Source organism: Megachile rotundata, chromosome 6 (genome assembly GCF_050947335.1).
Source record: "Megachile rotundata isolate GNS110a chromosome 6, iyMegRotu1, whole genome shotgun sequence".
Lineage (NCBI taxonomy): Eukaryota > Metazoa > Arthropoda > Insecta > Hymenoptera > Megachilidae > Megachile > Megachile rotundata.
This window is the reverse complement of record NC_134988.1, coordinates 15053292-15073284: the sequence shown is the minus strand read 5'-3', so window position 1 is coordinate 15073284 and position 19993 is coordinate 15053292. Positions and strand designations below refer to the sequence as shown.

The 19993-nt window shown below is 41.4% G+C and overlaps 1 protein-coding gene across 1 annotated transcript in view; it reads left to right on the top strand.

Annotated features, from left to right (window-relative positions):
* Nucleotides 1-66: 66 nt before the first annotated feature.
* LOC100874823 (uncharacterized) overlaps nt 67-19993 on the top strand; it is a 56828-nt gene continuing 36901 nt past the window's right edge. Inside the window, exon 1 of the mRNA XM_012287626.2 lies at nt 67-337. The gene's annotated coding sequence lies outside the window, so the exon portion shown is untranslated. The remainder of the gene's footprint in view (nt 338-19993) is intronic.

Here is a 19993-nt window from a genome sequence, read left to right as displayed (position 1 = left end):
GGAGAAGCGAGAGGGGAGGGGGTGCGGTGTGAGCGCAACACGATGCTATAAGGGCGGGTACGCAGCGGAGTCTCCGCAGTGAGCGCCGCGACGCCTTCGTAGACGTATCGGTTTGAACCGGGCATCGGTGATTGCCGGCAACACGAGGCATTCTCTCTCGATCACTATTCCTTCACGGACAATTGTGTTGTGTTTTTTGTGTTCAGTTTAGTTCTGTCAGACGAACGAGAAACAGCAGGATTTTTCCACGAACAAGCTGCGGTTGGATTTCGTTTCGACGACAGGAAAACTGGGTCTCTGGAGACATGGAGAAAATCCGATTTTCTGAAACAGGAAGGTAAGTAGAAATTTTAGGCCAACATCGATGACTCCGTTTCGAATTTACCAGTGAATCAGGATCGTACTCGCGAGGGAAAATATTTACCGTGATTTTGTTAATGCATCGTTGTACCACTTCGAATTTACGAAACGTTTCCCATCGCGAGCTCCGCCGAATTTCGTTCATTCTAAAGCGAGCGCAATCAGTCAGTCGCGCGAGCACGTCAATTAAATCTCCGTGTAATTGGGAAATTCGATTGGAAAAAAAATGGGTCGCTGCTCGCTACCTGCAAGATGCTTCCATCGAATCATTCGTACGGGACATCAATTAAACATTCGCCTAATTGCGAGAGGGGCCGGAATAAAAAGCGGTGGAAGGTTGGATTGATAGGATCTCGCGGTCGGAGCACGACAGTAAAACAGGAGGTTGGTGGTCAGACCCGGTTGCTCCTTTACTCGCGTACGAACCGACCCGTTCCTGGATGAATGCAATTCGTGTTGTTTATTTTGCTTTCTCATTCGAGCACGAACATTAACGACGAAGAAAATCGAGGCTGACGATGGCGGCGTTTCGTCTCGATTTTCCTCGATTTATCGCGAAAACGGCGACGGACACGTCATTCGCCGGCGCGATAACAATGACTCGACGTTTGTTAAAGAGCCCGAGGTAATTTCGCGTCGAAGAAAAATGGTGTCGCTCGGCTGGCCGTCCGTCATGATACGTCGAAGCTCACGACGTTGAACAAGAGGCCGACGCACGGGAAATTGAAACGATCTCCGATAACCGACTCGCGAAATGATCAGCAATATCTCATCGAGGCGAACGTGACGCGGCGTTGCGATGTTTTTGCCGGTGACGCGAGGGAATTATTCGCCGTCACGTGCCGATATTTGTGCGAGCAGCTTGGAACGCTTCTACGGAATGGCGTTTCAAGGAAAATTCCTGCGTCGGGCTTTTCTCTTTTTTTGCGAGATCAATTCGAACTTTCATCGGATACGATCGATCGAACAGTTGACGTCTAGTACTGCGTGCACGGTAAGAAGATATCGTAATTGAATATACGCTCGGAGTGTTCCGAGGGAACCTGGGGATAATCGAATTAGCGATTTGAGGGATAGACTTCAAAGAGGCACACTTTTTATGCACAGACGCGTGGCAAGTTAATTAAGTTACTCAGTGACGTTCTTCAGATCTCGAGGGTTTACGCTCGCGCGATATTCGAAATAATTAGAGAATTATGCGTTTGAATTAACTTGAACGTGGGACAGCGTGCTGCTTATTTGAAATGGAAATATTTTTCTTTGGGATTTATTTATACAGGATATACGAAATGCGGAATGTAAAAATGAGTTAGTTTTTCGGGAGGTTTACTCTGTAAACAAAAAAAATTGACCACGCGTGCACTGTTTACTTTTCGAACCGCGTTTTTTTCAAAGAAATTATTAACTCCCGTGCGTTCTCCTGGAATTTCAAAGTATTGCGTTTAAATTTTCGTTGTACATCGTGAATTCGCCAAACGATAATTTGTTCGATATCAAATTTTAATGACGCGCATGCAAATAGAAATGTTCAAACGATATCGCGGATAATCAAATGTAATAATTGTTCCCGTAAACTGCAATGGAGATCGTACAGAAAAAGGCGACAAAAATATCGTTTACTTGCTATTGCACCGGTATTTCAGACACTGAGCAACAATAAAATTATCACGCAATTAATTTGAATATGTAACACATATTAAAATATCAATTTACATGAACACAATCCAGCACACGTTATTATGTTCACTCAGCCTGTTTGTCCAAACATGAGTGATCAAAAGCGTTCATTAATCATTCATGTTTCAAAATATAATCAAGGTGTTTCAAAGCGTGGCCATTGAGTGATCATAATGAACAAACTTTACCATAATCATTCTAGCGGAGTATATCAATCGCTAGTAACATTTTCGTTGAAGAGGGAATTGCTATAAACATCGAATATAATCTACAAAAGCTTTTTCTGTATATTGCCACAGCATGTGTTTCGCCGCACATTAGTATGTTGCGCATTACACCACAGCGTGTTATATTGCTACGTGTCAGATTACTCGCGTTAATCATTACCCGTTAGATTACCACTCATTAATATGCCACACGTTAGAACATAACTCATTAATATGCCACGCGTTAGATCGCAATCCATTAATATATTACGCGTTAGACTACCGCGCGCTAGATTGCTACGCGTTAGATATCTGCGCGTTGGATAGCGTGAGGCTACGAAGCACCGGATCGTAAAACTTGAAGCTTTTCATTAGAGTATGGACGCGTTAAAAATTCAGTGGTAGCAAGTTCTCGCTCGTAACCAAGAACATTTTTCTCCCGATACTCGTTTCCGACGAACATTCGTCTTTTTTCCACGGGCCGAGGGCAAAAAGCGAGATTTCTGCACCGTCAAACGTCGAGTCATTGCGCGATTAAGATTTTTCGATCCCTGATTGCCGATTCAGGATCGCTCGGTGTTAATTGCGGCTCGTCGAGCGCCGACATTACTCGGCTCGTTTCTACATAATCGCAAAAACTGGCGTCGATTTTTCGTTCGACGCGAAATCTGTTTTTTTTCCTGGGTGCGCGCGTGTAAAATTACCGGGAGTATAGTGGCACCGGTTAGTTTCGCGTGTCGCTAGCAGCGTGGTGCTCGTGGCTAATTGTTGTTCAGGAGAAATTCAATTATCGCGTGCCACAAAGGGAGCTCGCGAAGAAAATCAGCGTTAGAAAGTTGATTACGTTTCGGTGTAAATACCGGGAACACGTTACCCGCGAAACGTTTACAGTCGTTTCGCTTGGGCGCGAATTTCGTCCCTCGTAGTCTCGATATTTCATTATTCAATTATTAGTCGATCCTAGCAGGAAGCCAATTAGTCAAGTTGGACGCCACAGACTAGGAACGTATTTGACGAGCACAGCCGGCAAAGTTTGAGAACGATCGGAAGGTCCGTGACCCCGTCTCAAACGGTTCGCTGTTTTCCAATCCCCGGTTGCAACTTTCACGTGGCCCAGAAATACGCTGCATTTCCGTTTGCCGCTCGGATATTCGACGCTCCTCGTTTCCATCGGAATCGTGTAATTCTCTAATTGAAATCTAATGCGTTCGGTAACGCGATCAGCCACGCGTTTGATACGGATTAAATCGGACTTGAGAAATGGCTACCTCCGATGCTCCGAGAATTTCCTAACTGCACGGGGCCGTGTAAAAAGCGCCCTCTAATTTATACGTGTCTCGTTAAAACTTTTAAACTTGCCGTTACAAGCTGTTTAATCAAGGATTCAATTTTTACTTTGTAATAGTACGAAGTTACTTCCTTCTAATTACACAATGTTTCTCGATAAGCTGTACTTTTTATGACAGAGCCTCCTTTTTAGATAAATGCTAGATTAATTATCGTATAATGCGGAATGTACTTGTTGCCACTTTTGAAGGAAATACTATGAATTGAAGTTTCTTGTTTCTACAGACAAGCCAGTACGGTAATTCTGTAATAATATTCAACTAGCAGATTCTGGGAAACCCGGCCAATGAAGTTCTATTTCAACTGAACTTATTGTAAGCTCCACTACCAAAAATACACTGAATTGCTGAATAGTTTAATGTTATAGCATAATAAAAATCGTAGATTAATAGAAAAGATAAAATGAAAGGTAAAATAATAAAATGCTATCTCCTTAAAAGTATCTGACTTTCAAACAGTAACATCAAGATAATTAATAACAGTTTGTTTTAATATTAATAATCATTTATAAAAATGTCTACAGAATTCGCACCCAAAATTTCGTACGGTCGGAAACGGACAACGAAAATCTGCATAATCGATCGTTATACAAAACGCAGTAGAACAATCGTAAAATAATTTTGAATATCCGAAAGGAATAGCGAAGTGGAAAGCTTAGTATCTCTTTAGTTATACGGTTTCACCCGATACCGTATCGCTGCCATTCACGCCTATTGTTACAGTTTATCTCGCCCGTCGATTATTATATTTTCCGTGCGTTCGACACCGCACGAAAATCTTCCCCATTGATTTAATATCAACGAAATCCATATATCGGGAATACGTCGAGGGAACCGTTTGTCTCGAATACATTATTCGATACTCCCGGGTTCCTCGAGTGCAGCGCGACCCAGTTGCGCGTAACAGAATGCACTGCATTTTTTCGTGTTTCCACGAGAAAGCATCGCGAAAAGACGAACCGTCGAGATCGAAGGAGCTTGGAAAATGACGTAGCACGTACTAAAAGGGACAAGGTGAGGCACGAGGATTTATACTGGGTGTAAAATATCCACCATTTATTATAAACACAAAAATGTACGGAACGTCAAATGTAGCTTCGTGCAAAATTTATCAGAAATGTGCTTCCATAAGTTTTTGGTGTCGCTTTGCATTACTTGCATGAAAATTGTTCTCAACTATTCGTTGTATCTCTTGTTAGATTTCTTTAAATAACTAGTAAGTTCGACAGCCTCAATTCTCGTGTACCACGATGGAAATAAAACATTCTTCATTTTTAATAATTGAACACTTCTCAAATTGCAAAACCGAAATTTCTGAATTGTAAGTCATGTAAATTTCATAGTGTACTAGATTGTTAAATTGGTCTTACCTTCTCATATTAAAAATGTGCTACGAAGAAAAATCTCAAGAACTTTGCAGAAAAAGTTTTGGATAAATTTTGTAATTGCAGCCTGCAGACAGGCGGAGACTGATTAACGTTTCATGAGAGGTGGTAGTCGAGTACACCGTGTATATCGAGAGCAGAGCGGAGAAAAAGATAGGGCGAGACAGAAGAGAAACCGAGGACAAAAGAAACCGGAAAGATAACTCTGAGAGGGTGAGAAATCATGTTCAACACGTGTTCCTCTTATCGCGTTCATTTCGAAACACGTAGCCGGATCTCTTTTGACGAGAAGCGTAATAAGGACGAGAAAAAAAGGTGGAATGCTCGACGCGAAGTTCTACCTGGATATAACTTGTTAATACGAGTCCCCGTACTTCTCTTTCGTTTTTCAACGTAGCGAATTATCTCCGATATCACGCTGCGCCGTTTCAGCGTTAAGTGGGAAAAAATGTTTCGATGGTAGAACGCGTTTCACCGTTTTATTCGACGCCTTTCGTTTTAATTATCTTGCGGAATGTAAAACGTGCGCGAGGGGGAGGAAGGTTGAATCGCAGAAAATGTAGAAGGAAATTCCGACCGACCATAAATTTTTACAGAATTTCTCTCGATTTAAATACGCGATTAACGAAACTGCATAAATTAACGAAGTACGATAATGCAAAAGAGCATTGCGACTGAATGTAATTATTTTATTACGGAGCACCTTCCGAAGGAAGACCGCAATTCCTTTTCTGAATGATCATGGTACACAATTTCCATTTACGCGGCAAAAAGTGCCTCTGTTCACGCACTATCCTTTCGAGGCTTTAGTTCTACGCGGTCAAGTACGAAATGAAACGGAGCAAAAAGTTCCTTTACCAATACAGTAGACTCTTGTTATATCGTCACCTTTATATGGTGGCGCCCTCTACAACTGCCGGACAGACCCATGCAATATCGGACGATGAGACGGTACTTTTTTAATCCCCGATCGTAAACCCTGTATCGTTGCATCGTAGACAAAGAAAACAACAAAACGTAAGTAATCCGTAACCTCGAAGAATGTAATTAAAAAAGAGAAAAACGAACTGATCTTCGATGCAGATCCAAAGAAACGAAGCTCGCGCGTGTTTCGCCCCGATACGTCGATAATGACTCGGATAGAGGGCGGGCGAGAAAAAAAAATGGAAGGCAAAAGGGAGTCGAGGGCATCGGATCGTAAATAAAAATGAATCGACGTCGTGGGATGGCGATAGATCAAAAGGTAGCTGCGGGCTAACCAGCGGCGAACGATCGAGAAAATAAAAGAGAATTATTGAGGAGAGAAATAAATCAGGGCCTGGTGTGCGTTCGGTGGTGTTCTCGTTGCGACGAACACACCGTGATGGTGTCAGAGGGGTCACACTCTCCACGCTTCGAAATGAACGCGATAAGAGAAACACGTGTTGAGCACGCTTTCTCACCCTCCTTCGTTTTTCGCTCATCCCTCCTGTATCTCGCCTCGATATATAAAACTACCCTCCTTGCTCTCCTATCGCTTCCTCGACTACTCTTGTGTTCTTCCGCTTCGTTCTTGGTCGAATACCTTATTCTTCTACCGGCACGTCTCGTCACCGCGCGCAGAATAAAAAGCACACACAGCGACTCCTCGTTTCATTGATATCGTGAGGGGAGTCGATGGCTCAAGATACAAGCTTCCATAATGAGAAGGTATTCCAACAACTGTGGTTATTAAAAATTCGATGCTTGTCTGATCAATTACGGACCTGTATTACTGTCTGACTCCACAATTACTGTCTTATATTGCTATATTGTGTATAACATAATAAATTACTATTTGATTAGCGTTGAAAACTGTGGTTATTAAAAATTCGATGCTAGTCTGATCAGTTATGGACCTGTACTACTGTCTGACTCCACAGTGGTTATTAAAAATTCGATGCTTGACTGATCAATTACGGACCTGTACTACTGTCTGACTCCACAACTACCGTGTTACATTGCTACATTGTGTGTAACACAAAATCTGCCTATAAATTACTACTTAATTAGCGTTGAGAACTGTGGTTATTAAAAATTCGATGCTAGTCTGATCAGCTATGGACCTGTACTACTGTTTGACTCCGCAACTACTGTTACATTGCTATATCGTATATAAAATCTACGTGTAACAAAATCTACGGATAAATTAGTGCTCGATTAGCGTTTAATTATATGCTAACAAAGAATAACATCACAAACAATAAAAATTATCCGCTCGAAATAACCACTTTCATTTCGTGTGTGCATCTGTTGAAATTGAAGAAACTATTGTTGATAACCCGCGTGATATGTCTGAGCACACACGCGAGTTTCCACGATGGCGACATGTTTCTAAATAAATTGCGCTTTACAGCAATCTTCGCAAACAAACACTGTTATTCTCTCAAAACAACAGAGATGATAAAACAAATACGTATCCGGAATAGGCAAACAAAGGTGGATTGCAAGGATTTGTTTGAAGTCGATTATCGTGACGCGCGGCGAGTTCGATATTTAGGCTCGAAGCGTCGTTAGCGGCGGAATAGAGGCCGAGGGGCGCAGCGTTTTCGAACGCGAAGAAAATATTTGTCGAAGCGAATTCGTCCGCGTCAAATTAGCCGACGGTAATTCGATTTAATTGGTGCGCGCCGCTGCTGTACCGAGGGACGCGAGAGCACGTCGCTTTATCGCTAGTTTTTTACCCTCGTAATTAAGTTATACACGCTAGAAAACTCACGAGCCGGGGGGGTTCGGATGGGTGCAGGGAGGGGTTTTTATTACTCGATTACGATACACAGTCGCGTGAGCTGTGCCAGTTAAGATACTCGTACGAGCGATTGTCGCTACGATGAGAATCGACGCTAGGTGACGCGGCGCCTGAATGAAAATCTATTTGAGCCGACCAAATGTCCGAAACGCGAGATACCTGCACTAAAATCGCGATACTGTTATGGTGTTTTTATTGCGACGCTAAAACACGATTCGCGTGCCGACTGCAGAAAGGTATCCCGTAATCGATTCAATTTCGACGACAGAGAAAGATAGCGGATGCAGAAAATACGACAATCGAGATCTCGAAAAACACGCGAATAGGCTAGCTTCCATTTGTGACCATTTCGAGGAATTACCTACTACTGATAGAATAGTAGGGGACATGTCTTCGTACGTGTACCGATAGTCGATACAAACAGGCTTCTATGATACTTGTGTAATATGCAATTTTGAAAATGCACCCCTCTTAAAAATTTATTGCTGTTTCATATAATACCATCATGCTTTATTTTACTTTCTATGCATCATACACTTGTTTTGAAATAAATAGCGTTTCATTTTGTCTGCTAGTATTTATTTGTTCGTGGACCATCAAAACCCTCAGGAACTTTAAGGTACGCTTCTTGTACAGATTGGAGAAATTATGACAATATATGTATATGTAAAAAATTATCAACTACTGCTTCGACATAAAATTACTCAAGTGTCATTCAGAAAATAATACCAAAATGGCTAATTTAGTGCCAACCTGAATGTCCATCCTAACTCTCATCCTAAATAAAAATCTCACTCCGATAAATAAAAGTCCCAAAAAGAACGAACACCCCGATAACTAGAAATGTTTAACGAAACAGCTTTTAAAGTAGTTAACCAGATTTTCCGAATGAAATGTTACGTTAGGAGAAAGATCGAGTATTGGGGTCACCGAGGGACTCGATTTTGGAACGATAAGGGTTAACTAAACTAATGCAAATAGAAGCAACGAAGAGAAAGCGGATAGTGATTTAGAGTTCGTAAAGGGTTCAGGTGATTTAGAACTCTCTGGTGTGTTTCGATCGACGACGTTCGGATTGAAACGAACCATGCATATCGTAATGCGTTTCCGGCTGAAGTGCTCTCGGCATATTCCGCGTCCGAGCGTGTTCATTGCGCCGGTAAAAGAGCCATGTAAAATTTCGAACGACGAGAGGACAGTTCTGCGAACGATACGATAGAACTTTATCAATTCACGGATTAAACGGACGGAATCTCTCCGCTGTTTCTGTCTGTTACAGTGTTGAACGGTTTCAGCGATCGAATTTTTACATGTCTGCTTCCCGAGGGTTGAAAGTGTAATCGTGAAAGGTAAAATGGACAAGAATTGTTTTTTTTTATAGGAAATAACGTTCGATTGTGGTATTTATATTTTGTATCAAAGTTTTTAACGTGACATATGAAATTAACAGCATGGTGAAAAGGTTATTAAAAGAAGAACATGTAACAGATGCAAAAAGCTATTGGTTTGTAACAGATGCCACGATTCTGGAACTGGCATATGGCATCTCGATGTTGAACGGTCGAAAGGATCTTCCTTTAAAGCAATTGACTTCTCTTCGATTCGTTCATGCGTGAGCTTCCGTGTTTTGCACTCTGAAATCTTTTATTACAGAAAGTTTTCGCATCGATAACAGATTTGACTTCCATTGCTCTGTAATTGAAATTCTTCACCACTGTAGTTAAAATCGTATATTTTCTTTGCTTCGAATTTATCTATATGAACGCTGGGTAAAAATAGATCCACAGAAACGCCGATCTCTCGACAAATATGTCCAGCCATTTTCTTCCGGCTCGATGCAAAATGAACGCGAGCATATCGTCAAAGAGGTCGCAGCCTTCTCGATAAATTATTATAAGAGAAAATGAAGCGAATTGCCATCGGATACTTTAAACTCCATAAATCTTTTAAATTGCGTCGTAAAGAAATCTTTTTTTACCCAACTGTTCGAATTCGTGAATTATAAACGTCGATATGATCGTTTGATGGAGGTGAAACCTTCTCATTACTGATACGGACGGATAATGAGAGACATTTACATAAAATACTCGTTAGATCCGCTCGTGATCGTACTCGCTTAGCATTTTGATAATAGAGCGGATGATCATTGAGATTCTGCTCGGTATTACAGGAATTCCGATTTTGAATCGATTACTAAATCGTTATATGTTAGATGGCTATTGTGTTACCATGTATTGAGTGATTGCGCGATGTGACCACGTGTTGCATTGCTATGTGTTGTATCACCGCGCGTAGTATCGCAACGGGTGGTATAATGGCGTATAGCGTCGCCACATGTGGTATGGTCACGTATGGTATCACCACATATGGTATAGCAACCCATGACACAGGAACGAGTTGTGTCACCACGCATGTTCTACATAGGTGACATGGTATACTGTATCTTGTGGCACCACATATGGTATAGCAAGCCATGATATAGGAACGAGTTGTGTCGCCACGCGTGGTGTAGCAATATGTTATGTCACCATACGTGGTATAGCAACGAGTTGTGTCACCACGCATGGTATAGCAATATATCGTGTCACCACACGTGGTATAGGAACGAGTTGTGTCACTACGCATGTTTTACATAGGTGACATGGTATACTGTATCTTGTGGCATCACATATGGTATAGCAAGCCATGATATAGGAACGAGTTGTGTCGCCACGCGTGGTGTAGCAATATGTTATGTCACCATACGTGGTATAGCAACGAGTTGTGTCACCACGCATGGTATAGCAATATGTTGTGTCACCACGCATGGTATAGCAATATATCGTGTCACCACACGTGGTATAGCAACGAGTTGTGTCACCACGCATGGTATAGCAATATATCGTGTCACCACACGTGGTATAGCAACGAGTTGTGTCATCACGCATGGTATAGGAATATGTTGTGTCACCACACGTGGTATAGCAACGAGTTGTGTCATCACGCATGGTATAGGAATATGTTGTGTCACCACGCATGGTATACATAGGTGACATGGTATACTGTATCTTGTGGCACCACATATGGTATAGCAAGCCATGATATAGGATCGAGTTGTGTCGCCACGCGTGGTGTAGCAATATGTTATGTCACCACGCGTGGTATAGCAATGTGTAATATAGCAACGACTGGTATCATGTGTAATATTGTCACGCGTCCCATTATCATGTGTTATATCGTCACACATCGTACCATCACATTCTACCGCCACGCGTTCTATCGTCACGCGTCCTATCGTCACGTGCCCTAATATCACGTATCCCATACCCGTAGCATTGTGACATGTAACGTCACGTATCTAATCGTCACGTGTCCTAATGTAACAGGTTCTGCTGTCACGCCTTTTGTTAGCTTGTGCATAGCGATGCATAGAATCGCCACGGATTATAAGATCGGATTTCATCTGTATAACGATAACCATATGCTCGTGAATGCATTACGGGATCAACTAAAAAGTTGCTTTATTAAGCTATAATTCTCTAATAAGCTTGTATATTGAAGTTCCATAAGATTAAGCTGCAGTAAAGTTAGTTCATTAAAGCTTGATTTACTCGAAACCGAAGGCAGGTTCCGATAGTAAAACACGCAATCCACTCGTCCACTTTCCTGTTCGGAACTATTTTAATATTTCATACGGTATAATGATTAAGCATACGCCCGTTGCAGAACGAACAAGATGTTAATGCTTCTTTTAGGGATGTAATTACGTATTCCATTCATTTTTGAGTAGCTCTCCCTGGGGCTAAAATGATGTCCGAATTAGATAACAAGTAGAAGGAAGTTGAGGTAATGAGTACGAACGAAAAGATAATTTAAATTCGCGCTTTTTGCAAAGAGATTAGCATCGGAGGTCGAAAAATCGTAGAGTGAATCAGGATTTTTTTAGGTAGCAGAAAGTAACGAAGTGTCGGATAAGCGGAAAATGCATTACGGTAATGATAAACGATGTCAACTCGACGATAAATTAATATTACAGCGTTTTTAAAATACTGCCGTATACGTCAAAAGACTGAGACTGGTCTAAAGATAATTATAAACAGTTAATTAATAAAGTGTTCTGCAAACATCTTGACATTTTACTTACAAAGCTTAATTTCATCCCTTTGAGCGCAACGACCTTAAACATAAATTCAAAGGAACTCTTTAATATACTTATGACAAGTACGTAATATATAATTAAAAAGCAAGGTTTAATAAAGAATATTTAACGCGTACACAGGGTTTGACTTAGAGATGCTTCTTTCAGAGGTGAATATCTTAAAGAGCAAATACTTTAAGGCCAGAGGAGCGTATCTCGTAATTAAATGCTCGAATGTTCGTTTACACGCTCGTAAGATCAGTGTCTATATAATCAGAAGTCCATACAATCACTATCAGGATTACCGGACGTTCTAGCTAGCGTATTAAGCTCAAGTAGAATGAGTCTATCTATGGTCAGACAATCATGATTATCTGCACACGTACGGAGTGTTCAAACCTGCTAGCTTCGTCAGCTTATTTAACAAGTTAGCCTCGACGAAAACTTTTCTATAAACAACAGATATAGTCCGGCGCTATTTCAGCGGCCTGCACTGAAATATCGATTACTTGATTAAACCAGGTAATTAGGCTACGACTTTTAGATTTATTTTCACGAAACTAAACGAAGGGTGAAACTCGCGAATTTTAAAAATAAAGACAGATCGACCCAGGGTGTAGCGCGTAGAACATTTTTCCCACGAACCGACGACTCAAAACTCCGTTGTCGAACGATTTTTCAAACTGACAATTCATATTTGATCATAAAATCGAGGTCCATTTTCTCGTAGTAAAAGGGACCCGGCTGTTCGAGGTCTCTTACCGATAGAATACGAATATCTCGTTCACACCCCCTCCAAAGACAAAACGTGCGATCACGAACGCATGTCCAGCCCTTGTATTCACGAGTCTACGGTTTCTCGCAGGAAATATTTGATTACGATCGAGGTTGACGCGATAGGCATACGTTATCTCATCGTGTCTAGCGCCTTATCGATTCTCCACCGTTTTCAGACTCGCTCAGGCATGCTTAAGGGTAACTCGCGATGTCACGTATCCAATAATTCTCCGGGGCTTTCGAAACATACGGTCCATCGCGAGGAACTTCTGTCCCTCCTGTAAATCACATTAAGCCCTCAAAGTCCCATGACCGCGCGTTACGCTGCGATATATCAATAGAAGCCACGTGCTGCACGACAAATTTCTACCCCTTCCTCTTTCTATTTCTCTCTCTCGCCTTATTCACGTATTTACGAGCACATTTAAGTAATATGCTATCACGATATAAGTATCTAATGGATATCATTGATGGGAATGGGCGAGTGTAATTACTATTCCATGCTGCGGTCTCGCTTTAGTGGTAGAAACTATTCGGCTGACTCTGTTAATGTAATGGTCTACGTTACGAGAAGACCGGAATTTTGCCGTAGAATACTACCTCTACCGTTTTCAACGTTGTTGTTCGCTACCGTAGGACCTTTTGGGATTTTGAAGTTTGGGGCATTGGGACTCGACAGGTTGCAACTTTGGGACTTTGGAAGCTTACCGTAGTATTCGAAGTTTTGGATGTCAAGATTTTGCGACGGTGAACTTTTAGATCTGAAACTTTTCGACTTTCGAACTTTACAATTTTAGGCTTCTTGTCATTTTGGAAGAGTAAGACTTTTGCACGTTATAATTTTGGAATATTCAGAAGGGGTGTACTTTTAAGATCGGAATTAATGTATAACGAATAGGTTAGACTACGTTGATTTACTAAGTGAAAAAATAGATGGCGCCAATATAAAAAATCTGTTACAGCACTTCAATGTAGTGCCTGTGAAACAGAAACTCCCTCCTATTAATCCACAAAATACCGATACTATTCCACGTACTCCACCCTGGAACCCCAAGACGATAGAACCACGCAAAATATACCCCTATGGTAATGGGAAACCACAAATTGCTAGCTCATTTGGCTAACTGCTCATCGGCCCTTTACGTTCAGATCCCGAAGAAGTATCAATCACTTCGATAGAAATGACAGAATTTCGTCCCGTTATGGCAGGCCCTTAATGCATTAATAATCCTCCAGAAGGAAGGGTGAACAGCTGGCAAGGAGGAGAATCGAAAGGAACGTTATCTGGTCGAAATATCTCTCGCCTCTCCCACTTTCCCGATTCCAAAGCGCATTCCTGATATACGAGAGCGAAATGTCGTGCTCGATTTTCTGGAGTGCACTTCTCGGATAGAGAAGCCGGCAGCGTGTCGATAAATTATGCCGGCAGATTACCTTCCCTGGTCGATTTTTATTTATTCATCGATAGCAACGGTCGCGGGGATGAAAAAAAGCGGCGGAGAACGCGGCGCAGGCTTACCATCGTGGACTGTGCGATAGAAGGAAGAAAGAGGTCGAAGAGGGAATTACGATGGCGGAGTAAACTTTTCTCGCGTCAGATCGGATAAGGATGCAGCAACTTCAACGTTGCTGACGGAAAAATATGGGATCGAGCGTGTCCGTGGAGGCGTGCTGGGCCATTGTTTCGAGTGACGCCCCTGTTCCGGGGCCCTCTGAAACTTTCACAATTTCTGCTTTCGAGAACGGGACTAAATAAATGATGAACGAGACAGCGAGAGAGAATGAAATGGGAGGATGGGCACGATCGGTCGCGAGAGGGAAATGAATCATACGTATTGCTTTCGTTCAACATAGCTGAGAGTCGTTTCACGGATAAGTAAAAGGGAGGCATAAAATTGTTCCTAACGGCGGTTTCATACTTCCTTTATGACTGCGTAACGAAGCACAGAATCTCGGAGCTGGAACGAATCTTCCGGGGATTCCAATCTCGAGATTTTATCTCGGTCGTATTTTTCGATGGTTCGCTTTTTTTTTACTTTCAAATGTGATTGCTACGCCATGTGCTTGATGAAGAGACGTTAGGATAGTTTGTTCCATTCTGCAGATTGAAAATCGTTTCGAGTTACGTCGTAAAGTTTAAGACTGTCATTTTCGTTGCTTAAGTTCCATCTCCTAGAATTCAAATCTTGCATCGTTCACAATTTGAGATATTGTAGGGTTTCTAAATAAAACGAAGTTCTTAATTGTCAGGATGTACTATATTCTGTTTAGTGTTTACTACTTGCCAACAGGCCTTCCGGCTCTACGTACAATACCCAGCAAAAGAGCCAACTGTCTACAATATACTCACTCGTGTGCACATTCTTTGCACGTTCACAAGCTAAGATTAATTTCAATCTATCGTTCTTCATTTTAAAACACCTTCGAAGAACGTTAAAATCCTTTGTACGTGAATTATTGGAACATTCTGCACTCACTGAAAATTATTCTGAGTTTCAGATTGTAGCGGATGAAAGCGTTCGTTGTTTTCCAGTTTCACAGTTAAAAACTCGATAACGTTATTCTCCGTTTTGACATAGAAAATTCAATGACAGAAAAAAATAAAACAAAAACTGTGCTCGTATTCTCTATTAGATCCGGCAATTTTTTTCAGCGAAAAAGAGAGGAACAAGCTGAATTCAATAAACATCTATTCCCGGTTTAGATTCAATTGTGTCACGCAACCGCAGTTTAAACGAAAGAACAACCATGGTGCATTCAATTCACGCGTCGGCGTTGGCGAGGAAATTTGTAAACACGAATAATCGAGCCGCTTAAGCGGCACGTTACTCGATGCGTTACACGTTTTAACAGTGCATTAGCTCAGCGAGGGGCGCGGTCGACCCAACCGGTACACCAACGCGTTGATTAATCTTCTCTCATTCGTTGGTAACGTAAACGTCGCGACGCCCTGTTCCCCATGTTTTTTCACGGTTAATGAAAAATCCACGCGGTTGGTAAATGCGTTGCCTTGAGTTGGGTCCACCAATTGCTCGACGTTTATGTCCTCGAAATACCCTGCTACCGAGCACTTCCTTCGTCGAATTCTCCTTATCATCCACCAGCTATTAATTTTCTCAGGAGTAATTTCTTTCCTCGTTATGGGGAAATTATAGGTCTTGAAGTTTCATAATTACTCTCGTCTGAGAAAGTTTCTATCAAACTATGGTTTCAAAATTTTTTGGATGTTTCAAAATTTGAGAGTGTTTTCAGATTTTAGTATCTTTAAAATTAGATTCCAGAATTGTATGCTCTTATGTACTTTCATGTGCACCTACATACTAGTATTTCTTTTGGTTCAGTACCTACGATCAATACTTCTGTGTTTACTATCTATAACAACAGAATATGCATCTCTAAGTTTCGATGTACCTACATTCCACTACTCTTATGTCTCTACACTCGTTCATACGAATATCTTCACGTTAAAGCATACCTACATCACAAGATCCGTATGATCTACTATTCCTACTACCTGTATGTCCCACTATATCTATCAATTAATATTCCTGCGTCTCAACATACGTCCTAATATCCGTACGCCCAAATATTCGCACATCCCAATATCCCAGTGTGCCAACACATTTCAACATCCTCGCATTCCAACACCCCCTATAATTGTCTGAGTGCCTGAACGTCTTAAAACTCCACTCTCAATTCTAGAACTTAATCCTAAATTCCTAAGTGCACAAAACCCCAAAGTCTGAAAGTTGAGAAAGGCATCACCGTAGAAAATGATCAGATATTGTGTAGCGCGATATGCAGGTTTCAATTGTTCGCTACGGATCACGTTCCCTATATAATATCGAAGTTAGCCCGGCTCCGGTAAATTCTGAACGCATTCTTGGCGCAAGTAAAAAGAAGAATCCAGTTCGGAAGTGGAACGAGAGAAAGAGCAGGATCGTTGAAGCTATCGGTATTCTAATTACTCGCAGCACGAAAATAGCTAGGAAGTTGGAACGCGTAATTACAGGCGGGGACGGCGCCTTATTAAGGTATCTCATTTTCTTCGGGGGCTACGGACTCTGGTCGATGGCTTCAGCAGCGTAGTTCTTCATCGAGTTTTATCCAATAAAGGTGCACCGATCTTCTCTGCTGGAAAATACGGCCAGATCCCCGGGGGTCACGGCCGAAGAACCACCACCGACGATGGTCAACATCGACGCCGGCTAATACCGCCGGCAAAAAGCAGCTTTTCAGGTTTAGTTAACTTCCTGCTACGCGGTACACGGAAACACGCCAACTTCCTTCGGTACTGGCTAAGGACACTTTGTAATTGAATTACGGAGGACGTGGATGAAGATCTCGTTAACAATGCGGACGAAATTCGTCACGCCTTCTAACTTGCGCGATGGTGATCGGATTCGATCTGTTTCGGCGTTAGATCCGACAAAAATTTAGTTTGCAATCTTCAAACTTTCTAATTTTTAAGCAGATTATGTTCTAAAATTTTCAAATCATATCCTGAGATTTCAACTTCATAAATTAAACTCCGAAACCTATGCAGTGTATCTCCGAGTCTGCAGATTTCCATGTAAAATTTGCAAACCTCCAGAGTCCCAAAAATACAAATACATGTGCATTTTCCAGCTGCCCCAATTCCCAAGTCTTCGGATTTGCAAATGATTAAATCTGCAGACGAACAGCTAAATTTCGAGTTTAGTTTCGAATCAACAATTTTGCTGCAACCGTTTTCGTTGCGGTAGTCAACGCGTTAACGCGTTCCAACGCGTAACCGACACCATGATTCGAACAAGGTTTCCCGTTTAATCCCAACGTGTACGTTTGCTAATCTCGCGAAATTAATCACCGTTAATGTAAGCCCGAAAACGCCCACAAACCCCGTCCCGACGTTATTTCCCTCGATCTGTGTGCATTCGGTGCACCGTGAAGCTTCTCGATAGGAGAAGCTTTGATTCCGTCCTACGAAGCAGAAGCTGGCGTGCTTGGCATCGCGTCGAAAGTAAATGACGAGTAAAGTTCTGTCGTTAAAGCGAGGAATTGCCGCGATGAAGTTGCTCGAAACTAAAAGTAGAATCCGGCGCGGTTGTGGAACGGGAGAAATCGAAATTGCCAAGTCTGCGACTGGTGCGTGTGTGTACCTTGTTTGTAACGAGAACGACGGGGATTTTCAAACTTTTCAAGTTTGAGGCTTTCGCGACGGCAAAGATGATTCTTTCATGGTTTCGTGATTCTTGTCCGTTGCTCGTTAGAACGATCGTTCAATTGCTCCTTTGTTATATCGACCGAGCAAATGTAAGCTCTTATTTTTCAATTATTCAAATACGTTCCGTCGGTTTAACCCGATGCGATTTTATTTTTCCGACTGCGATATTTTTATTTTCCCATCTATGAAGGCACGAAGAGAAATCGCTCGGAGTTGCGCGGAAGAGAATATCGGAGTGAAATATTCTTATGGCTAGCAAGACGTAAGTTTGGTGAATTGGCTGAGCCTCTAACATGCTTTTATCCGAAAGTTACGCACGCTAGCGATTAAAAGGAAAGTACTTTCGGGATCCCGGCACGGTTAGAAGGTCTTCAAAACGACAGGGCTTTCTTGGCACGTTCTCATGCCCGAGCTTTCATACGAACGTTACGACTATTGCAGTCTGGGGAGTTTCGAAGCGAGAATTAGCTGGGCACGATTAAGCTTACGCTCTTGGATCGAGATAATCGTTAGCGGCAAGTGATTTAGATACGAACAGCCACCGTGGAAAACTTTCTACGTATGCTGGAAAGGGATCTTAATCCTCTGACGATCGTGTATAGGGGATAATGGATGTATGCAGTATACCTTGTACATGAGATTATCCTAGTCAAAAGACTCTTTGATCTTACTTTACTTAACTCGTTCGTGGGATTTTCGTGGCCAGTGTCGGTAATTAAAATGTGTACTTTTCTTCGGGTAATACGGTTACCAACATTTTCCCGTGGAAATTTTCTGATTTTACGTTACTTTCAGTGATTATGGCTGGCTTTTTTTCTGGAGCATATCGAACTTGTTTTAGTTTTAATTAAACGGGGAATGGAGGGATTATGGGAAGCTAATAAGGATGTAACGATATAGGGGTGCGACGATATAGGGATATAAGGATGTAGCATATAGAGATGTAGGAATATATGGAGCAGTATAGACACGTGGTCGTAAGGTTATACTGATATAATCATGTGAGGATATAAGGATATAGGAATATAGAGGTTTGCAGATATAAAGATATGGCTATTTGGGAACATAGAAATATCTTGATATAAAACCTTCACTCTAGTCGTACAAGTAATACATTAATTCTTTGGTACGCGAAGAAAATGGGGAACATAGAAATATCTTGATATAAGACCTTCACTGTACTCGTACAAGTAACACATTAATTCTTTGATACATAATAAATTTTCCTATCAGTGATTCACTTCTATAAAATATTTTATCAACTGTTGTAACTCTTCAACTCAAGTAACTCCACTTAAATAAGACCAGTTATAAAATAAACGAAACGCACGTTATCATTTAATTTTACAAAAGCATCTCAATCACTCAGTCAATTAGAGTTGGTATAAAATTTGTTCGTAGAGTTTTGCTCTAACTTCATTTGGAACTATACTCTGGCCCAGTTGCCAGAATCACTGTATATCTAAGATACTCACAAGTGATGTATAGATAGAGAATAGAGAAATTGCAAACACTTTGGCAAACTGAAACTACTCTTAAAACTACCTACCAAGTTATAATGGCCTCATTTGTGGAGCACGCGATTTTGCCAAGTCTATCCTTTTCCAAGACATCCAATATCTATCTTGTATCATATTAGCCGAATCAATTTTCCATTCTATTCTTCATCTTTCTGTCCGATTTCCTCGAAATTGCGGTTATTATCTCATTTTCTTCGCGTGCAGCTCTGTGATACTCTTTTGAAGCCTCTATGTTTAATTAACGAAATGCGGATTTATTCACGATTCGAAAGGGAAATGCTTTTCAAGGATTCTTTTTACAATTTAAACTTTTCATATGAAATTTTGTAGAAAGAATTTATTAAAGTTTTATCTTTCGTTTTTCGTTGTCAATCAATGGTTGTCATTCATTTATTCCAATCACATCATGCTTCAATCAGATTACAAGTTTTGTGAAGGAAATAAATTTCAATTTCCTACGCGAACTTTTACCAAGAATGATACACAATCCTCAAACTTCTCTCTGCGAACAACGCAATTAACAGAGGATTTAAGATTAACCGACGATGAGTTACGGACAAGAAAATGACATTCAAGTTGCGTGTGTAGGTGGTCCGACAGAAACAGGATTAAGTGGACGGAATTCGAGAGCT